The 23,997-nt window shown below is 35.6% G+C and overlaps 1 protein-coding gene across 7 annotated transcripts in view; it reads right to left on the bottom strand.

The window, feature by feature from the left end:
- The window catches only part of LOC105749663, a 63,072-nt gene that overhangs the window by 36,966 nt on the left and 2,109 nt on the right, over positions 1–23,997 (bottom strand). For 2 of the 7 annotated variants that reach the window (XR_004231127.1, XR_004231126.1), the window contains exons 2-3: positions 23,375–23,464; positions 19,812–19,912 (exon numbers count right to left, since the gene is read on the bottom strand). The exons of the other annotated variants lie outside the window; for them this stretch is intronic. The gene's annotated coding sequence lies outside the window, so the exon portion shown is untranslated. Of the gene's footprint in view, positions 1–19,811; positions 19,913–23,374; positions 23,465–23,997 lie in introns of those variants that run through there. 7 annotated transcript variants of the gene reach the window in all.

The raw sequence follows: 23,997 nt of genomic DNA, 5'->3' as shown, positions 1-23,997 counted from the left end.
AATCTGACAGGTGTGTAGTGGTATCTTAGAGTTGTATTAATTTGCATTTCTCTGATTAGTAATGATTTGGAGCATCTTTTCATATGACTAGAAATAGTTTCAATTTCTTCATCTGAGAATTGTCTGTTCATATCCTTTGACCATTTTTCAATTGAGAATGGCTTGATTTTTTATAAATTAGAGTTAATTCTCTATATATTTTGGAAATGAGGCCTTTATCAGAACCTTTGACTGTAAAAATATTTTCCCAGTTTATTGCTTCCCTTCTAATCTTGTCTGCATTAGTTTTGTTTGTACAAAAACTTTTCAGTTTGGTATAATCGAAATTTTCTATTTTGTGATCAGTAATGATCTCTAGTTCTTCTTTGGTCATAAAGACCTTCCCCTTCCACAGGTCTGAGAGGTAAACTATCCTGTGTTCCTCTAGTTTATTAATAATTTCATTCTTTATGCCTAGGTCATGAACCCATTTTGACCTTATCTTGGTGTACAGTGTTAAGTGTGGATCAGGTGGATTTATTTTAATGAGGAGAGACTTTATTCTTACTCCCAAAGCACCCCCAGCCCTGTGACATCTAGACAAAGGATCTAATTAATCCCCAACTCAAGCCTGAATAGAACACTATGGGTATTTATTTCTTCCCTTCTACTTAGGACTAATTTTCATGACTTCAGATCAGAGCTTTAAACTCCTTGATCTAGTCCCTTGGATTTGGTTACTATGGTGCAATATGTTGTTATTATGTTACGTAGAGAGAATATGTTATATTTTCTTAGAGTGGAACCACACCTTTTTTCTCTTCTGAAGGAACAGATAGGCCTAATCATTATTGACCCCATGCTACCAAGTGATAGGATTCACTAGAAATCAAAACAAAAGTTACCTCATTCTAATGCAATGTATAAAAAATTCAAGAGAAATAATTTTGGGGGTAAGTAATCATTTTATTAATTATGACTATAGAATAAGTATTAAAAGAGTGGGTATTTGTCTTCTCTCACCTAAAGCAAAGATGGATCATGCTAAAGTACTAAAACTTATGTATCCTTAGAAGAGTGGGTATTCCCAACAGATGGCAATTAACTGTTTAAAAATTAATGAGAAGAACGAATATTAAAATGAGATGTGGACCTATTCTAACAAGAGGAGACTTTGATTATGTCATTCTTACTCCAAAAGTACCCCCAGCCCTGATTTCTCTAGACAAAGGATCTAAACCCCAACCCAAGCCTGACTAGAACACTTTGGGTTTCCTCAGTTGGGTATGGTCTGAACCAAATGAAGGAGAATGTTAAATCCAATCTCATTGTCAGCCATATTCTTCAGGAGCTGATTTGATCTAGCAGATGATGAGGAAATAAAAAGAGAAAACAATTCTTAGATATCTTCAATAGTAATTGGTTATTAATAGAAGAGAACAATAATCATTTCTCTCAATTGGTTCATATGATGACAGAATCATGTAGCCTTGTAAGCTTTCTAGCTCATACAGATTCCAGAAACCATCTTCTCTTATTGTCTGAAGTCTTAGAAACAGCAAAAGAGTGGCTCCATATAGATTAGTAAAGACAGGAGAGAGAAAAGGGAGACAAAGGAAGGAATCCAAGAGTAATTACTGGGGAAGTTGTTAGATAACAAGAAATTGGATGACTTGAAAGATTATGGGAAGGAAGCAAAGAATCTCTCAGCTTTCTCAGTTTTCAGTGATTCTCCTATTCAATTCTTAATTAAGCAATGGGAAACAAAGAAACAAACAAAAAAGTAATGATATGTCTGATGTTTCTCTGAATAGGAGAAGAGTGTTAAAGATCTCATGGGGCAAATAGTTTAAAACATCTCTGAGAATTCTGGAATTTGGAGGTTTGCTCATTTTCCTGCCAAAGGATATATTGGGTACTAAGAGAGGAGAATGAGGCAATCCGAGATTGTTTGAATGAATCTTTCAGGAGTTTCAGGAAGAAGAGGGAGAAGCAGACACTGATTCTGGCAGAGGTGAGGAGATGGTATTGAGTATGGCATCAGGATAACCATTTTCTTCATTGACTGTGGTTAAATGAGATGGCAGCAACAACGTAAAAGGTAAACCTGATCAATCCTGAATGTCCTCCTCATCTTCAGCAATGAATCCAGATGACTGACATTCTTCTCTTCCCATTCACCCTTCCCTTCTTCCATTCTACCCTTGTGGACAGAGACTTAGTTTTCTGTTCTATTTAAGCTGTTCTTTAATGGTTAGAGGTAGTTTTGTTAAGCCTACTTTCTCTAGACAAAAGAAATCAATTTCTATTGTGCCCTGGGGTTTTATACATCTGCCCCATGGGGCAGGGGTATGAAGCTGCCCTGGTCATCAGATTGACACTTTAGGATTGGAACTGTGGAATTGGAGTTTTAGGCCAAAACTCTTTTTTCGGATAATAGGGAAAGAAAAGGAAGGGCTGAATCAGATTGATACTTTAGGATTGGAATTGTGTAGTTGGAGTTTTAGGCCAAGTTTCTTGCTTCTGATGGGTCCATGACCAGGTACTCCCCCAAATCTAAGGCACATGAAGATCAACACTATAGTGTCTGGTTCTGTAAACTATTAAAAATCCAATTAGTTGATAAAATGAAAGGAAGATAGTTCTCCACTGTGCTTCCCCACTTTTCTAAGGTCCTAGACTGTTATGGGTCAGAACTCTAAAACAAGGATTCTTACAGGGTGTTAAATCAGTAGAATTGATGAGACAATGATTATCTAGTTTAGCATAGTGCTTAATAGCTCTCTAAGGTCAGTATAATTGTTTTAATCTTACAACAAATAATGGTTTCCTAGTGATATAATGATTGGTTTATACTCAGGGTAGAACATATAAGTTGGGAACCTCAGCCAGAGTTAGAGCCAGAGAAGACAAAGGAGTGGATATAGGAGCTCAAGCTCTCAGAGCCAAGGAGAGAGATCCATTCCATCTTCAGTCAGGCTTCTGGTGGCTTTCCTGAGGGACTGAGAGACAGATTCATTCATCTCATCTCACACCATCTTGGTGTCAGTGCTCTCCTCCTTTGCTTCTCCACTGAAACCAAGTGCCCTCTGAAGGCCAAGAGAAAGCTAGCTGAGCATCAGGCAAAAGAGACAATAAGGACTTTTGGTCTTTAACACCTGGCTATTCTTGTGGTGATTACTGAACTGAAAAGAAGGCTGCCCAAAGACCTTCAGAATACCAAACCAAGAACATTATACTAGACATCAACCCCAGCATGAAAAAACCAAACAAACCCAGAAACTGTTTTAATTTGCATTTCTCTAAGCAACAGTGATTTAGAGCATTTTTGATATACTATAAATGCCTTAGATTTCTTTATCTGAAAATTGTTTATATCCTTTGACCATTTATCATTTGGGGAATAACTTATATTCTTATAAATTTGACTCAGTTCTCTATATATTTTAGAAATTAGATCTTTATCATAAACACTGTAAAAATTTTCCCCCAGCTTTTGTCTTTCCTTCTAATCTGAGCTGCAATGGTTTTGTTTGTGTAAAACTTTTTTTTTTCAATTTAATGTAATAAAAATTATCTATTTTGCATTTCATACTGTTCACTATTTATTGTTTAATCATAAATGCTGCCTTTCTTTAAAGATATGACAAGTAAATTATTCCTTCTTCTAATTTGTTTATAGTATTATCCTTTATGTCCAAATCATGATCAATATTTTGATTTTATCTTGGTATACACTATGTTGGTCTATGCCTAATTTCTGTCAAAATGTTTTCTAGTTTTCCCAGCAATTCTTGTCAAATAATGAATTCTTTTGGGGTTTATCAAACAGTAGATCATTATAATCACTGATTGTTGTGTCTTATGTAGCTTACTCCACTGATCTTAGTCAGTCCCAAATGGTTTTAATGACTGCCAGTTTTAAATATAGTTTTAGATCTGGTACAAATGGCCACCTTTCTTTGCGTTTTTAAAAATTATTTCTCTTATATTCTTGACCCTTTCTTCTTTCAGATGAGTTTTGTTATTATTTTTGTTAGTTTTAAAAAATAAATTTTTAGCAGTTTGGTATGACATTGAATAAGTTGGCTAATTTAGATAGAATTGTCATTTTTATTATATTAGCTTGGCTTACTCAAGAACAATCGATATTTTTCCAATTGTTTAGATCTGATTTTATGTGAAAAGTGTTATGTAATTGTATTTATACAATTCTTCATACAGTTCCAAGGTTTGTCATGGCAGGTAGACTACCAAATACTTTATATCATTTGCTGTTATTTTAAATGGAATTTCTTTTTCTATTTCTTGTTGCTGGGTTTTGTTATAATATGTAGAAATGCCAATGATTTATGTGAGTTTATTTTGCTAAAGTTGTTATTCATTTCAAGTATTTTTTTAGTTGATTTTCTGGGATTCTATATCATATCATCTGCAAAGAGCAATAGTATTGTTTCCTTGTTGACTATTCTTATTTTTTTGTCTTTTTTATTAATTTTGTTATTAATAAAGTTAGCACTTTCTATATTGTGAACAAATAACATTGATAATGGGCATCTTTGTTTCATCTCTGCTCTTACTGGGAATGTTTCTAGCTTATTACTGTTACATATCATGCTTCCTGATAATTTTAGACAGATGCTATTTATCATTTTAAGGAAAACTTCCATTTATTCTTGTGCTCTCTAGTAATATTTTTTGTTTGTTTTTTTAGGAATGGGTGCTGTATTTTGCCAAATGCTTTTTCTTCATCTATTGATGTAATCATATGATTTCTCTTAATTTTGTTATTGATGTGGTTTGCCTTATTGTCATATGACAATCAATGGAATTATTCCATGTTTAGCATAGCTATTTTTGAATGTGTGGATATCCAGGCTCCTAAAAGTAAGTTCCTGTAAGAAGAGGGATCTCAAATCATGAAGATCTAAGATTGACTTCATTGCAGGAGACAATGGACCCCAAAATAAAGGGCCATTGGCTCAGAGCTCTGCCTCATTCTCTTTTATTGTAAGTGGGACAACTTTAATTCCCATACATTTTTTCAGACATATATATACCACTCAGTTAAGAAATAGCTTGTGAGTGAATGCAAACCAAAGCACATTTCTGGAATTTTAGGATTATGTAATGTGTTCAAATTGTTACTTATCCTAGTACTCCTAGAAAAAAGTAAATAATAGTAGGAAGTAGGATTCTAAAAAAGAACCTACAAGTCCCTTATAGCCTGTCTCAAAAATTAAGAGAGCATAACAATTAACAACTGTCTCATAAATTAGCAGACAATAGAAGCCCATAGAAACTGGCTTATAAATGAACTAAAGCTATATTCTGAGAGAATGTGCTAAACTAGGGGAAGCCAGTTAGACCTTAGTCTAAGTCTTGGTCCTGCTAATTTCCAGTCTTCTGTAAATCTCAGATAAGCTACAGATATGCTCAATAGGGCCAGAACATCATCAATCATTATGTTATGAACTAAGCCTATGGTACTGCTTATAACTTTGAGATAATGTGGATACAATCATGAACTAACCCTAAGTTTGCACAGGTAATATTTGCTTCCAAAACCCTATAAAAATGAGATCCCAAGCTCCTGACACTGCTCACCCACTAACATTTCTCCATTGAGTCCATGTTGCAGAGTGCTTCCAATTCCATTCCTGGTTTGTAAGTGATTTTCTGTGCCTCACTGCCTGGTTCCTCCATCACTCCAAATGCTGTTCCCATAGTCCCCATTCTCATATCTGAAATTTGCCTCTGTACTCTTTATACCTTATTAAAAATGTAATTGAAGCATTGCTACTTTTTTCATTAATCATAAAATGAGAGCACCAGGATTGAGACTACTCTGGGTCATAATCAATCATTTAATAATCCCATAAATTAATTGACAATTACTCTATTTAGCAACTGTGTTGAAGGAACTATTTGAGACTTGTTCTCTTCCATCTTCTCCTCCATGTTCTCCTCTCTACTCTTGTTCTTTTGGGATGTGAAAGGTTAACTAGAATTGTATCATATAGACTTTGCTATGATTCTTTGATGCAAGCTATTTGATGAGCCATTTGAAAATACATTGTTAAAATTTGGAACTATGCCTAAAGAGTTATCAAACTATGCATGCTCTTTTATATCTTTATATTCCAAAGAGATCTTAAAGGAGGAAAAAGAACTCACATGTGCCAAAATGTTTGTGGTGGCTCTTTTTGTAGTGTCAAGGAACTGGAAACTGAGTGGAGAATTGGAGAATGGCTGAATAAATTAGGGTATGTGAATTTATGGAATATTATTGTTCAGTAAGAAATGACAAACAGGATGATTTCTGAGAAGCCTGGAGAGACTTACATGAACTGATGCTAAGTGAAACGAGCAGAACCAGGAGACAATTGTATATGGCAACAAGATTATATAATGACCAATTCTGATGGATGCAGCTCTCTTCAACAATGAGATGATTCAGAACAGTCCTAATGATCTTGTGATGAAGAGAGCTATATACCCAGAGAGAGGACTATGATATACAAAATGGGAACTGAGTGTGATTCACAATATATCATCACTCTTTTTGTTGTTGTTTGCCTGCATTTTATTTTCTTTCTCATTTTTTTTCCAGTTTGATTTATTTTTTCTTGTGCAGCAACATAATTGTATAAATATGTATGCATATATCGGATTTAACATATATTTCTACCATGTTTAACATGTATTGAACCACTTGCCATCTAGGAGAGGGGGTGGGAAAAGTGGGGGAGAAATTGGAACACAAGGTTTTGCAAGAGTTAATATTGAAAAATTATCCATGCATATATTTTGAAAAATAAAAAGCTTTAATTAAAGAAAGAACATACATTGCTAAAATTTTTCCAAAACATTTCTAGAATTGGAAACATGGACAAATATGCCGATTATATTTGCATTTAATTTATTGGGTACAGGTAGGAGTACTATCTTAAGGGACAGGTCAATTCTCTGAGAGCCTCTGCAGATATGGATCATAGCATTTGAACGAGTTGCAAGGTAGCCTTTGCTGACACAGGTATTGCAGACTGGGAATGAGATGAATTGGAGGCAGAGGGAAGAGAAGAGAGGTCAGACAAGGCATACAAGTGCCTCTAAGCCTTTTTGCATCATCCTCTAACAAAAGAAGATCCATTCTGGATTGGATATCCAGCAGCCACTGTCAGGTGGCTCCCGTGTATTCCAACAGATCTCCCATGAATTCTAACAGTACTACATGGGTTTAAAAGATGTCTTCTCTCTCTTCTGAACTGTGAACTGCAATCCCTCCCTCCTTCCCTGTCCTCTCTCCTTCTTTCCCTCCTTTCCATCTTTCTCCTCTTTCTCTTTGTTCCTCTGTCTGTCTCTCTATCTCTATTTCTGTTCTCTTTCCCTGTCTCTTTGCCTCACCAGCATACATCATGGTCTAGAGGAATCTAGAGCACCTCTCATTCTCACTTTGATTCTGTTTCTGTCTCTTTCTGTCATACTTGTCTGGTGGAAAACAATAGGTAATTCAAGCAAGAGAGATTTCCTCAAAATAATCAATTCAAAGTTTTCTCAATACACATCCTTGTTAAATATTCTTCTCCAGCTATGGCTAAATAAATCTTTTGATTAATTACAGAAAGGACTACATGTCTCATTTTGTTCTAATGTTAAATATAGACTAATCTGAATTAAGAAAAATTCACATGTCCATTAGAGGTTTTCCAGCAGAGGATAAATGACAGGTTATTAGACATCTTTTTCTGGCATCTCTTTTCTAGATATGGATGAAACTATTACAGACTTTAAAAGTTAGAAATTACTGCAGAAATCATTTAGTTCAACTCATACCTGACAAAGAATTGGCATAATAACATGACAAATAAGCCTTTCCCTAAACACTTCTAGTTTGAGGCAACTAGGTGGTGTAGTGGACCGACAGCTGGGCTCAGAGTCTGGAAGACCAGAATTAAAATCCAGGCTCAGAAACTTCCTATTTGTGTGATCTTTGTCACACAAATTGTGACAAATTGTGGATTGGTGATCCACTGGAGAAGGAAATGAGAGCCCTTCCAGCATCTGAGAGAAATGTTTATTAATAACCAATAATCTGGGAAGATCCAGGGTTACTTGTTATTTTTTTTTAATCCTGATTTTAAAAGTTCATTCTCTAAAGTCTGAGCTAACCTCTGTTCTCTAAACTTTACCCAGTTGGGGCAGCTATTGTGTTCTGCTCATATTTGGATGGGGCATAAAGTGGGAAAACTTAGAATTAGATGACATAATCAAAGTTCAGGTCCAGATCCTTATTGTACTATTCATTATCTTATTATTACAATTGATTGCCACCTTATAAAATCCCTGCTTTAGAAGGGCATAAAAACTGTGAGCCCTGCTGCCACGATTGTGTCTGATCTAAGAGAGAGATGGCCAAATGAGGATCTTTTTGTTAAAAAGCTATCATTATTAACAACATGATTAAATTATCCAGAAATCATAGCTCTTTTAACTCCATGATTTTTTATTTTATTTTAATTATGTTATTTTATTTTTATTATAGTTTTTATATACAAAACATATGCATGGATAATTTTTCAACATTGACCCTTGCAAAAACTTCTGTTTCAACTTTTCCCCTCCTTCCCTGCAACCAGTCTGCTAGATGGCAGGTAGTCCCATACATGTCAAATATGTTAAAGTATATGGTAAATACTACACACACACACACACACACACACACACACATACACACACACAATATTTATTTATTTTTACTTATACAGTTATCTTGTTGCACAGGAAGGATCAGATTTAGAAAGAAGATAAAACTAACCTGAGAAGAAAGGAACAAAAAAGCATGCTAACATTAACAGAAAGAGTGGAAATGTTATTTTGTGGTCCATACTTGTTTCCCAGTGTGCTTTCTCTGGGTGTAGTTGGTTTTCTTTATTACAGATCAATTGGAACTGATTTGGATCCTCTCATTGTTGAAGAGAGCCACGTCCATCAAAACTGATCATCATTAAATATTGTTGTTAAAGTATATAATGATCTCCTGGTTCTGCTCATTTCAATTAACATCAGTTTATGTATGTCTCTCCAAAACTCTCTGTATTCAACCTGCTGGTCATTTCTTATAGAAAAAATAATATTCCATAACATTCATATACCACAATTTAGTCAACCATTCTCCAAACGGTGGGTATCCCTTCAATTTCCAGTTTCTAGTCACTACAAAAAGGGCTGCCACAATTTTGCATATATGGGTCCCTTGCTCTCCATTAAGGTCTCTTTGGGATATAAGCCCAGTAGAAACACTGCTAGATCAAAGGGTCTGTACAGTTTGCTAACTTTTTTTAAGTATAGTTCCAAATCGTTCTCCAGAATGTTGGATCTCCACCAAAAATGCATCAGTGTCCTAGTTTTCCCACATCCCCTCCAACATTTGCCATTATCTTTTCCTGTTATCTTAGCCAATCTAAGAGGTGTGCAGTAGTATCTCAGAGCTGTCTTTAATTTACATTTCTCTAATCAACAATGATTTGGAACACCTTTTCATATGACTAGAAATAGTTTCAATTTCTTCATCTGAAAATTGTCTGTTCATATCCTTTGACCATTTATCAGTTGGAGAATAGCTTGATTTCTTATAAATTAGAGTCAATTGTCTATATAATTTGGAGATGAGGCTTTTATCAGAATCTTTAGCTGTAAAAATGTTTTCCCAGTTTATTGCTTCCCTTATAATCTTGTTCACATTAGTATTATTTCTAAAAAAGCCTTTTAACTTAATATAATTGAAATTTCCTATTTTGTGATCATTAATGACCTCTAGCTCTTCTTTAGTAACAAATTCCTTCCTCTTCCACAGGTCTAAGAGGTTAACAATTCTATGTTCTTCTAATTTATTTATAATGCAATTCTTTATGCCTAGATCATGAATTCATTTTGATCTTATCTTGGTGTGCACTGTTAAGTATGAGGCAGTGCCTAATTTCTATCATATTAATTTCCAATTTTCCCAGATTTTTTGTCAAATAACGAATTCTTAACCCAAAGGCTGAGGTCTTTGGGTTTGTCAAACATTAGATTGCTATAATCATTGACTATTTCATCCTGTGAACATAACCTATTCCATTGATCAACTAGTCTATTTCTTAGCCAATACCAAATGGTTTTGGTGACCATTGCCTTATAATATAGTTTTAGATCAGATACAGCTAGGCCACCTTCATTTGATTTTTTTTTCATTAGTTCCCTTGAAATTTTTGACTTTTTGTTCTTCCAGATGAATTTTGTTGTTTTTTTTCCTAGATCATTAAACTAGTTCCTTGGGAGTGTGATTGGTATAGCACTAAATCGATAAGTTTAGGTATTATTGTCATCTTTATTATATTCTCTCAACCTATCCAGGAGCGCTTAATATTTTTCCAATTTTTTAGATCTGACTTCATTTGTGTGGAAAGCGTTTTGTAGTTTTGCTCATATAGGTCCTGAATTTCCCTTGGCAGATAGATTCCCAAATATTTTATACAATCGACAGTTATTTTAAATGAAATTTCTCTTTGTATCTCTTGCTGTTGGATTTTGTTAGTGATGTATAAAAATGCTGAGGATTTATGTGGATTTATTTTGTATCCTGCAACTTTGCTAAAGTTTTGTATTATTTCTAATAGCTTTTTAGTAGAATCTCTGACATTCTCTAACTACACCATCGTATTGGTTTCCTTGTTATCTGCTATAATTCCTTTCATTTCTTTTCACCTCTTATTGTCAAAGCTAGCATTCCTAATACAATATTGAATAATAATGGTGAAAGTGGGCAACCTTGTTTCACTCCTGATTTTACTGGGAAAGGCTCCAGTTTATCACCATTACATATGATCTTTGCTGATGGTCTTAAATAGATGCTATTGACTATTTTAAGCAAAAGTCCATTTATTCCTATACTCTGTAGTGTTTTTAATAGTAATGGGTCTTGGATTTTGTCAAATGCTTTTTCTGCATCTATTGAGATGATTTGGTTATTGAAGTAGTCAATTATGCTAATAGTTTTCTTAATATTGAACCAGTCCTGCATTCCTGGTATAAATCCTACTTGGTCTTGGTGTATTATCCTGGAGCTGATTTTCTGTAATCTTTTTGCTAAGATTTTATTTAAGATTTTTGCATCAATATTCATTAGGGAGATTGGTCTATAATTTTAGTTCTCTGTTTTCAAGCTACCTGGTTTAGATATCAGTACCAAGTCTGTGTCAGAAAAGGAATTTGGTTGGACTTCTTCATTCCCTATTTTTTCAAATAGTTTATATGGCATTAGAAATAATTATTCTTTAAATGTTTGGTAGAATTCACATGTAAATCCATCTTGTCCTGGGGATTTTTTTAAAGAGACTTGATTAATAGCTTTTGCTATTTCTTTTTCTAAAATAGGACTATTTAACCAATTTACTTCTTCTGTTAATCTGGGCAACATATATTTTTGAACATATTCATCCATTTCACTTAAGTTATAATATTTTTGTCATAAAGTTGGGCAAAGTAACTCCTAATTATTGCTCTAATTTCCCCTTCATTAGTGGAAATTTCTCCCTTTTCATTCTTAAGACTAACCATTTCATTTCTTCTTTCCTTTTTCTAATCAAATTTAGCAAAGGTTTATCTATTTTGTTGGTTTTTTCATAAAGCCAATTCTTAGTTTTATTTATTAATTTAAAAGTTTTTTTTTACCTTCACTTTTATTGATATCTCCTTTTATTTTTAGAATTTCAAGTTTAGTGTTTGGTTGGAGTTTTTTAATTTGCTCTTTTTCTAGCTTTTTTAGTTGTAAGTCTAATTCATTGATTTTCTTTTTCTCTATTTTATGCAAGTAAGCCTCTAGAGATATACAATCTCCCCTCATTTCCGCCTTGGCTGCATCCCACACATTTTGGTATGTTGTCTCATTATTGGCATTCTCTTGGGTGAAATTATTAATTGTGGCTATGATTTCCCATTTCACCCATTCATTCTTTAGGATGAGATTATTTATTTTCCAATTACTTTTTGGTTTATTTTCCCCTGGTTTTTTATTGAATGTAATTTTTATTGCATCGTGATCTGAGGAGAATGCATTTACTATTTCTGCCTTCCTACATTTGAATTTGAGTTCTTTATATCCTACTATATGGTCAATTTTTGTATAGGTTTCATAAACTGCCAAGAAGAAAGTATATTCCTTTCTGTCTCCATTCAGTTTTCTCCAAAGATCTATCATATCTAACTTTTCTAATGTTCTATTTACCTCTTTAAGTTTTTTCTTATTTATTTTGTGATTTGATTTATCTAGTTCTGAGAGTGCAAGGTTGAGATCTCCCAATATTATAGTTTTGCTGTCTATTTCTTCTTGCAGCTCCCTTAACTTCTCCTTTAGGAATTTAGATGCTTAGTATTGATATTGCTTTATTATCTATGCTACCCTTTAGCAAGCTACATCTTTAGCAAGATGTAGTGCCCTTCCTTATCTCTTTTAATTAGATCAATTTTTGCTTTTACTTGATCTGAAATTAGGATGGCTACCCCTGCTTTTTTTGGTTTCACCTGAAGTGTAGTAGATTTTGCTCCAGCTTTTTACCTTTATTCTGTATATATCAACCTGCTTCAAGTGTGTTTCTTGTAAACAACATATTTCAGGATTCTGTCTTTTAATCCAGTCTGCTGTCTGCCTCCGCTTTATGGGGAAGTTTACCCCGTTCACATTTATGATTAAAATTACTAATTCTGTATTTCCTGCCATCTTCTTATCCTCAAATTATGCTTTTCTCTTTTCTTTCCTCCTTACCCCCCTCCCCAGTATGAGACTTATGAGCACCACTTGCCTCACACAGCCCTCCCTCTTTAGAATTCCTCCCTCCCCTTAAAGTCCCTTCCCTTTTCTTAAGCCTTTTCCTTACTATTTCTGTATTTCTTTATGTTTACCCTAACCCTTCCCTTTTCATTTTTCCCCTCCCACTTTTCAGTGAGCGGGGAGAAGTTTCTATGTAAACCAAATATGTCTAATATTTCCTCTTTGAGCCAAATCTGATGAGAGTTAAAATTCACACTATATTCATCCCTCTCCCTTCATTCCTTCAAATATAATAGGTTTCCTTTTCCTCTTCATGATATGTAGTACCTCCACTTTTCCCTTTTTCTGAAACAATTTCCTTTCCACTTCTCATTTCTTTTTTTATATTATAACAGTAAAAGAAAATTATACATGTACTCTTTATGTATACCCATAACAGAAATACAGTTCTCAAGAACTTTTTTTGCTTCTCTTGAGTCCTATATGTGGAGGTCAAACTTTTTGTTTACTTCCAGTTTTTTCATCAGGAATAAATGGAATTGATCTATTTCATTGAATGTCCATCTAAAAATGCTCAGTTTGGCTGAATAAGTTATTCTTGGCTGCATACCAAGTTCTTTTGCCTTTTGGAATATCAGCCCTTTGATCATTTAATGTGGATGCTGTTAGATCCTGAATGATCGCTATGGTAGCTCCTCAGTATTTGAATTAGTTTGTTTTTGGGTTTTTTTGCTGCTTTAGTATTGTTTCCTTGGTCTGATAGTTCTGGAATTTAGCCACAATATTTCTTCGAGTTTTGATTTGGGGGTCTCTTTCAGTAGGTGATTGATGAATTCTTTCAATGTCTATTTTACCTCTGTTTCTATAACATCTGGGCAGTTGTCTTTGATGATTTCCTGAAAAATAGTGTCAAGGCTCTTTTTCTCATCATGATTTTCAGGAAGTCCAATAATCCTTAGATTATCTCTCCTAGATCTATTTTCCAGGTCCATTGTTTTACCAAGTAGGTATTTTAACTTTTTTTAATTTTTTTTCAGTTTTGCTTGACTGATTCTTGGTGTCTCCTCAAGTCATTCATTTCCATTTGTTCAACTCTGATTTTTAATGAATTATTTTCATTTGCTTTTTAAAATTTCTTTTTGTATTTGTCCAATTGAGTATTTAAATGAGTTGTTTTGTTCTATGGAATTTTTTCCATTTTGGCAATTTTTTTTAAAGAATTATTTTCTTTTTTCCAATTCCAAATTCTGTTTTCCTGGGAGTTATCTTTTCCAATTTGCAAATTCTGTTTTTCAGAGAGTTGATTTCTTTATCCACTCTTTCTTTTAATGACTTATCCTGACCCTCTTGCAAAGATTCCCTTTCCTTTCCCCATTTTTCATCTAGCTCTCTTTTAAGATCATTTTTAATTTCTTCTACGAGAGCCTTGTGTGATGGGGACTAGATCATATCCACTTTTGAATCTAGAGACAAACTGTTTTTAGTCTCCTCATTGTTTGGTCTGCTCTCTTTCTATATAGAAGCTATCTATAGTTAGAGGCCACTTTGATTTTTTGCCAATTTTGAAATAAAACTAACAAACCAAAAAAAAATCTACAGTCTGCTTTTGGGGGGCATGGGGTATTTCCAAGCTGCCTCTAAAGACAACAGGAAGTGGCAGTGAAGGGGCAGTGGGACAGCACTCACGGGCTGCACTGGGACCTGAAATCAGATCCTGAAATCAGCAGCAGTGGAAAGGCAGCTACTAGGGCTTCCCTGGGACCAAATACTGTGGCTGCACCTGGATCACACTGAGTCACTCTGGGTGTTGGGTGGGTGTGGTGAGGTCCTGAGAGACTGTAGTCTTCTGGAGTTATAACCTTCACTCCCTGTGTTTATAGCTTCCCTGCTGATCTACTGGCTTGCTGCCAGGGCAAAGTACCTCACACTGTGGTAAAGTTCTCCCCAGATTTTCCATCAGCAAAGACCCCCCCTACCCCTCTCTAGTCTGCTCAGCATGACCTGTTTCCCATGCTCTCACTGCCTGCCTGAGGTCTATGCTTAACCTATCTCCATTCAGTCCTTGCCCAGGAGCAAAAATAAAACTTTGCTGGTGAATTTTGAGAACATCTTCTGTTGGCAATGTGTTGTACTTTCAATATTCTTGAGTTTCGACAGTCAAGCACTAATTCTGAGACTGAATATTGTTAAAATAGATTGAGGGAAAAAGAGTTTAGGAAGATGCATGTGTCCTCTCTGCCATCTTGGCTCCGGCCCCCACATGTCTTTATTAAAAAACCCCATGGATAGAAGTCCACAGAGTCATGAAGAAACAGACACAAGTGAAGCACAACAGCAACAGTAAGAAGGAACCCAGTTCTTACCAAGACAACCCATTCCACTTTGGAATAGGCCTCATTGTTAGGAAGTTTTTTCTGACAGTGATAGAATCTTAGCTGCTACCTCAGCTCCAGTAGTCCTTTCTTCTTTCTCTTCCCTTCACAGAACAAAAGAAACTTCTGACATTTACTTTTATGACATTTTGATTTTCTTTTATTTTTGCCTCCCTTCTTCCTCTCCCTCCTCCCCAAGGCAGCAATCCATGTAATATAGGTTATACATGCACAATCATGTTAAGTCTATTTCCACATTAGTCAGGTTGTGAAAGAAGAATCAGAACACAAGGGGAAAACCACAAGAAATAAAAAAAACAACAAAAAATGAAAAGAGTATACTTTAATCTTCATTTAGATTACCATAGTTCTTTCTCTGGTTGTATCTTCCATTATGAGACTTTTGGAATTATCTTAGATGATTGTATCATTGAGCAGAGCAGTCTGTCAAAGGTGATCATTGCACAAAGTTATTACTGTGTACAATGTTCTCCTGGTTCTGCTCACTTCCTTCAGCATCAGTTCATGAAAGTCTTTCCAGATTTTTCTGAAATCCACCTACTCATCATTTCTTATACAACAATAGTATTTCATTATACTCATATACCACAATTTGTTCAACATTTCCCAATTAATAAACATCCCCTCTATTTTCAATTCTTTGCCACCACAAAGGAAGCCATTATAAACGTTTTTGTCTGTGTGCTTCCTTTCCCCTTTTTTATGATCTCTTTGGGAGAGAGTCTGAGTAGTGGTATTGGTGGATCAAAGGATATGCACAATTTAGGGATATTTCCAAATTGCTTTCCAGAATGATTGAATCAATTCACAATTCCACCAACAATGCATTAGTGTTTCACAAACTACTTTATATTGAAGGCTCATAAGTCATCGAAATCATAGTAGGACATGTTTATCCCTGGTTTCTGAAAGAGATTATCTCCCTTAAGACTGGAGAAACTGCCTCAGTGTCACCATTCTACCTCCAGCACAGTCTACCCCTTCTACTCTCCCCTTTATACTTGCTCTATTTACCCTATTTCTTAACCATCCGTACCAGCCCTGTTTTATAATATTTTGTAAGTGCTATTTAGGAAATCACCTCTGCTGATAGTTAAGAGAAAGGTACAGCTAAAACAATTGGGCTATGACTTATGAAAATTATAAGGTTGTTAAGTTATTTGGGGTTATCATCATATTGTGAAAACTGAAAACTGGCAATTACTATGTGTGGAAAGAAAAGGATGAAGTGAAATCCTTATCTGGATTGGTTCTGCTTATTCACAGCATTCCACTTTGGGTTATAGGAATGGGCATCAGGGGGAAAGAGGTTTTTAGGATGTATAGTTCCCAGATAAGGAACGAGTTTTCTAAGAATCTACAAGTTTATTATATAGAAATCATTTCTAATGATTGTCTTAATACGAGGATGAATTTAAACTTGAGGAGAAGAAGAAAAGAAAATAAAAGATGCTAAATGAAATTTCTTATGCGTGTGACTCCTGATAAGTTTCTATTGCTTATTATTATTCCATGAGAGTAAAAATCACTGCATTCAGCTTTAAGATATGATAACTAAAACTTGCCATTTGAGATAAAATCTCTTGGGACTGTAATTGATACTGTTTTGAGTTCCAAATTCACATATGATTGCCTGATGGGTCATCAAGTCAGTAATCAATCATTCAAGAGAAATGCCACAAGCTCCTCAGAGGAAGTGGAGGTTTATACCTGGATAAAAGCTAGAAGGACTGTAACCTCCCACCCAGAGGTTATTGATTATCAGTCTTGCCTAGTTCCCAGGCCTTCAGAAATCTCTAGCCAGTCTCATACAGTGCTTCTTTATCAACCTTACCCAGTCATAGGTTGTCAGATATCTCCAGCCACCACCTCTCTAAGCGGTGGTTCTCCCATCCATCAGAGCACCTGAAGACAGAGGCTCACAAGCTAAGGTCTTTATTCCACGTGTTCACATCCTGCACTTTTATTCCCCTCCCGCTTACTCCTGTTGAACTCCACTCACTTCCTGGTCCCCACTGCTTACATGGAATCTATGAGGTCACATACACAGCCAATAAGGGAAGGAGACATCTCCCGTTGATGATGCAATCTCAATGGGACAAGAGCTTCTGCTCACAAGGTGGTCCATACTGATCACAGAGACCACATTTGGGTGTCTCAGACATTAAGGTCTCTTTTCTTCCTGATTGCACTGTGAGAGTTTACTCTCCGGACCCTTACAAAGGACAACCCTTGGTTTGTTATTGCATGATTGGTTGTCATCTTTGCCTCTTACCTGAAGTCAAATTGAGCTGAGAATGCTTTATTCCACCACACATGTGTCTTTAAACTTAAGCTAAAGGACCAGTTTGATTCTCTTATAATCATGTACCTTCCTTTTTCTTTTAAAGCCAATTTCTATAAGCAAAGTCCAATTCTATAATCAGTGGTCAGTAGAAGACATAAGCACAAGGAAAATATTAAAGATCTATCTGCTTTCAATCTGAAAATATGTAATTATATCCTGAACAATTAGGTAAATGAGCATTTGGCATAGTCATATGTTTTTTACTAAATATATATCTGTAAAAAATAAGGGCATTAAATGCTTCAGAATGATGTAAGAATATTTGGGTACTGATATGATCATTGTGGAATCTAGCTGTTATTCTATTGACTATTTAAATTAAATCAGAAACTCCTTTAGAGTTTGGAAAAGAGAATTTCACTGCAATCAGTTTTCTTATTAAATTACAATTAGAGAAATACAGAAAAAAATACCCTTATTAAAGGAAATACAATGATGATGTTCTCAATACTGTTGAAATCCAGTAAAAATAACACCATAAAAAGGAAAGTATACCTATATCTAACGGAAAATATTATTCCTAAGATTAAAGAAGAAGATCATCCATGACACTCCAAAAATACCAAAGTTCATTGATTCTTCCTTGAAAAATAAATCCTGCGGAAAACAAGGATGACCTCTTAGAAAATGTTGCCGGACCTTTTTCCCTTCTCAGTCCCACCCTCTAGAATGGCCCTTAGAATCCTTGTCTCTTCCCTCCTTCCCAGTGACAGCCCCGGCTAATTTCTCCACCACCTTTGGAATTACCTAACCATTTACATACAATCTGTTCCCTTCCTCATAAACCCTCCCTTTTCCCCACCTTTTTGAAATCTTAGGCCACAATATATATATATATATATATAAAGAAAAGAAAAATCCACATGCTGCTGTGGGAACCTGGGTCGACTTACACCTGCCTTTGAAAGGAAAAAAGGACCCTTAGGAACAAGAACTGTCAGAGGTTGGAGTAAAGAACAGGTCAGAAAGGGAGTATTTCATGAAGACTGCCCTTTAATATTTTAAATTACCATCCCCCAATTTCAAGTCCACCTTACCTGAACAACTGTGCTTTGTACAAAAACAAATACAAACCCATTTTCAGTGAGCCTGTCACTCCATGATCCCATTTCTGCCACAAAATGTTTCTTAATATCTGCAAGAAGAGGGACACTAAGGGTCAAGGGCATATTTCTGAGACTTTCCCCCCCTCTGGAACTGTCATTCCAAAGGAACCAGGAACCAAAAACTGGGGAGGAAAATGAATGGATGCCCATCAATTTGGGAGAATAGTTGGGTAAATTGTGATATATGAATGCTATGGAACATTTGTTCTTAAAAGCCAAACAGGATGAATACAGAAGAAGCTTGGAGAGACTTACATGAACTGATGCTAAGTGAAATAAAACAAGGCCGAGATCTTTACACTTCCCAACAATGCTGTATGAGTGGATATATTCCGTGGAAGTGGATCTTTGCAAAAGATCTAACTCAGTTTCCAACTGATCAATGATGAACAAGAAGCAGCTATACCAAAGAAAAGAACACTGGGGTAATGTAAACTGTTTGCCTTTTGTTTTTTGCTTCCTGGGTTATTTCTATTTATATCTAAAAATATGTGACATATTTAAATATGGGACTTTCCATCTGGGGGGAGGGGTGCAGGAGGAGGAAAAATTGGAACAGAAGTGAATTCAAGGGGGATAATGTTGTAAAAATTACTTTGGCATAGGTTCTGTCCAATAAAAATTTTATTTAAAAAGTGGGAATAGGAGTTTTCCCCAACTAAATCTGTCTCATAGAACAGGACCACTAAACTCCTGCTGAGGAGAAGGTACTGAAGTGGAGGGAAATGAATCTCCTGATCTCATGGTCTCCAAAGACAACTCATTATCACTTCTTTACCCATTTTTTTTTCCTTCAGGAACATTCCAGAAGAGGAAAGAACAAAAGCCAGGGGATAGAAAGATGTTAGTGGGAGGTTCCAGGGACCCAAAGAGGTTCCTTAGCTCCAGCCATAGACCCCCTGAGCAGAGAGGGCTCTGGGAATTTGTGACATATGTTGTGCTCCTGTAATTTTTCTATCTTTATTGGCTAATAGGCTAAGCACTGTCTAAAAAACCCCAAAGACTATTTATTAAAGGGCCTACTGTTGCTATTGTTGTGTTAAATGGGTTAGGAAAGAAGAGGCGGTGAGTATTTATATCCTTGTGCCTTTCCTACTCAAATTGTCCAATAGGGCTCAAGGAATGAATTCCCTGCCTTAATTTTTTATCATACTTACCATAATATTAAATTGAGTAATACATATGTACTAAATACATGTGAAGGACCATCCAGAAGCCAATGACGTCCCTCATCATCTTTCCCACCTCGGATCCATTGACATCATCTCTTCCTCACCTGAAACACATCATACCAACTGAGAATAGGTGACCTTCAAACTCTGTCAATGGCTGGAAAGACGTTCCATATTGGTCTTTGGAATCTTCATAAGAAAAAAAAGGTCAGTTATGAGACATCCTTCCAGAAGAGAGGAACATTCTGGGTCAAAATCAGGAGAAATGTGAATCTAGCTGAACATAGAAGGAAGAGGGATCGCATAGCCATAGCCCAACCTTCCCAACCACTGTGTTCAGGGGTCTCACTTCCTTAGCATGTTCTATGGCACCATGAAGCAGAGAACAAAGAAATAATATTTAAGACCAATCGATACTTTTCCCCATTAAGTATTAGAAGTTATATAATGATCAATCCTGATGGATGTGATGCTCTACAATAACAAGGTGGATTGAACTAGTTGCATTTTGTTCAGTGATAAAGAGCCCCTTCTACCCAGGGAGAGGACTGTGGGAACTGAGTGTGGAACCAACAGCATTCTCTCTCTCTGTTATTTGATTGTATTTTGTTTTCCTTTCTCAGTTTTTCCTTTTTCTTTCTTCTTGATCTAAGTTTTCTTGTGCACCAAGATAACTGCATGAAATATGTATGCATATATTGGATTTAATATGTGTTTTAACATATTTAACATGTATTGGACTACCTGCCACCTAGTGAAGGGGTAGAGCAAAGGAGGGGAAAATTTGGAACAAAGGTTTTAAAGTCAATCGGAAAAATTACTCATGCATATATTCTGTAAATAAAAAAGCCTTAATAAATGAATGAATGAACGAATAAAAGTATGAATGAATAAATAAATAAATGAATAAATAAATGAAATTTCTTTAAAATGCTGCTATTTCTTTTTCTCTTCTTCTTCTTCTTCTTCTTTTCTTGCTCCTGTTCTTCCCTTCACTCTTTCTCTTTTCTTTCCCCCTTCTGTCACACCTGAAGAATCATATGTTTATGTCATTGCTTATACTTTGCAAGATATCTTTGGGTTTGGGGACTTTTTTCTTCTTCTCCATTTATTTATTTATACTGTCATTTATATACACAAATGAACAATATCAAGAAGAATCTTCTCAGTCATCTATTTTTTAAATAAATAAACAAGCATTAATAAAGCTCATTGGGATTCAAACAGGCTTCTTGATAGTCTTAACTTTAAATGCAAATCATTCTTGTTCTCAATGAATGGACAATAATTGACAAAACCCCAAACTCATTTGGTTTTGATGTTTGTTTGTGTTTGGTTTTGATGGTTCAATGTATAAAAAACAATTTTTCTACTCTGGCAACAAATCTTCCTGTCCCACAGTGATACTTTAGGATATCTTGCACTCCAAGAGATATTCTGCGAGCCAATTCACACTGGCCTAATTGCAGTTACTCAAATAAGGAGCAATTTATCCTGACTCCTGGCATTTCTTTGGTTGTTTGCTGCCTGTCACAACGGCCAATTCTTCCTATCTCCAGCTTCTAATCCTTCAGCTGTCAGTTTAAAATTCTTCCTTCTACAGGAAGTCTTTCTCTATCCCTTTAATTGTAGTATCTTCCCTCTGTTGATTATTTCCCATTTATTATGTATATAGTTTTTATGTAAATAAGTATTTATATGTTGTCTCCCTGCTTAGAATATAAAGTCCTTGAGAACAGGTACTATATTTTAGCTTCCTTTGTATCCTCAGCCCTTAGAAAAATATCTAACACATAGCAGATACTTTTTTAAAAATAACTTTTATTACCAGAACCCATGCCAGGGTAATTTTTTACAACATTATCCCTTGCACTCACTTCTGTTCTGATTTTTCCCCTCCCTCCCTCCACCTCCTCCCCAAGATGGCAAGCAGTCCTATACATGTTAAATAGGTTACAGTATATCCTAGATACAATATATGTGTGCAGAACCGAACAGTTCTCTTGTTGCACAGGGAGAATTGGATTCAGAAGGTATAAATAACTCGGGAAGAAAAACAAAAATGCAAGCAGTTTACATTCATTTCCCAGTGTTCTTTCTTTGGGCATAGCTGCTTCTGTCCATCCTTGATCAATTGAAACTGAATTAGATCTTCTCTTTGTCAAACAAATCCACTTTCATCAGAATACATCCTCATACAGTATCGTTTTTGAGATATATAATGGTCTCTTGGTTGTGCTCATTTCACTCAGCATCAGTTCATGTAAGTCTCGCCAATCCTCTCTGTATTCATCTTGCTGGTCATTTCTTACAGAACAATAATATTCATATACCACAATTTACTCAACCATTCTCCAATTGATGGGCATCCATTCATTTTCCAGCTTCTAGCCACTACAAACAGGGCTGCCACAAACATTTTGGCATATACAAGTCCCTTTCCCTTCTTTAGTATCTCTTTGGGGTATAAGCCCAGTAGAAACACTGCTGGATCAAAGGGTATGCACAGTTTGATAACTTTTTGGGCATAGTTCCAAATAATAGCACATACTTTCGATTGACAGAGGGGATACTTCAGTCTTTTGGAAAATCTCATGTATATGTTTGTGGCTCAGTATTACCTAACAGATAAATATGACTAAGGTCTCTTTCACTATGGAAGACCATGCCATATGACTCTTTGGAAGTTTAAACAAAATCACTCAAGAGACAATATATAATGTTTACAAGACAGCATCGCCATTGTAGTGACTCAAGTATCAAAGTGTGGTAGGGCTGGAGAAAAATTTTAATTTAACAGCTTTTTTATGTCTTGCTCACTTCTATAAGTGAGTGGGGGCAGAGTAGAGGACCATTTTATTAGTTAAGGATTTTCATAATACTAGGGGTATAATATGAGTGGAACATAGAAAGTTCACCCAATACCTGGGTAGGCTACTTGAGTACCATCCTGACACTTTCTGATTAAAGAATGAGTGAAGAACCTCTATCTTGAGTGTTGTGGGAGTGCTTGGAGGTATTTTGGTGGAAGAGGCCATTCTTAGAATTATATAGTTAGTGCTTAGAGCATCTCCTAAGCCATTTATCCCAACCCAGGAATATAGATGAGGAAACATCCAGGGAGGTTAAGTAGATAAGTGAGCATCAGAGATGAGACTTGAACCCAGGCCCTCTGATTCATTCCAATGTAGCAAGCTTCTTGAATAATCATTCTTTATTTCCAGATAATCACAAAGGAGGCAAAAAAATTGAAACATTCTAACTTGACATAATAGATAGGAACTTAAATTATTTATCATCATCATGCTTTGTTCAAATACTGAGATGAAATCAAAGATGTTGGAAATGCAGAAAAAGATAGGGTACCAGGAAGAGTCCAAGAGAGAGAAAAGGAAAAAGAGGGAGAAATATGAAAGAACCTGAAGGTAATTTTTGGTAATAAGAGAATTGTTGATTGTAACAAATGATCATGTGGCAGAGAGGACCAAATCTCGATAGGATCATGACTCAGTTCTCAAGAACCATTTTTCAAATCCTGGGAAATGAACAAGAGCAACCAGTCTTACCTGAGGTCAATGTGAGCATCTGGAATAAGAGGAAGGAAACTGAAAAAGGTGAGAAAATGGACTCCCATGGTCTGATGGTCTTCATTATACCTGGAGGAAACAGAAGAGAGGAGAATGGAATGTGTGATAGGAAGACAGGGAGTTGGTACTGGTGATGAGACATGGGGTATTAACATGATAACACAACTAAGTCCATGTCTATGACAAGGATATGAAGATTCAGTCCTTATGATAGGAGGAGGATAGGGAAAATCAATGATTTTTATAGGAGGAGTGCTAATCAGTAAATATTACAAGTATATCAATTACAAGTCTAGGATCAAATAACTGCTAGTAATGGCCTGAGGTCATTTTCCTTGAAGACATGGGAAGGTATTGAAAAAAACCCAGATAAGCTGCATCTTTGTGTTACATGCAAATAACTCTGACTTGAATCTGGATCAACATCAGCTACCTACTCTATAGAAGGATGTCTGTGTCTCTTCATACATGTTTCCAACAAAAAGCAAGTGAGCAAGTCTGGCCTCAGAGATTAAAGCAGAGATGGTGTATGAAACTTGAGGGAAAGAAGGAAGCATCCTTAACCAGTCTCAGGAGCATTGGCCAATATGACCCTAGGAAGA

This window comes from Sarcophilus harrisii, chromosome 1 (assembly GCF_902635505.1).
Source record: "Sarcophilus harrisii chromosome 1, mSarHar1.11, whole genome shotgun sequence".
Classification (NCBI taxonomy): Eukaryota; Metazoa; Chordata; class Mammalia; order Dasyuromorphia; family Dasyuridae; genus Sarcophilus; species Sarcophilus harrisii.
The sequence above is the reverse complement of the archived record's forward strand: the minus strand, read 5'-3'. Positions and strand labels throughout refer to the sequence as shown.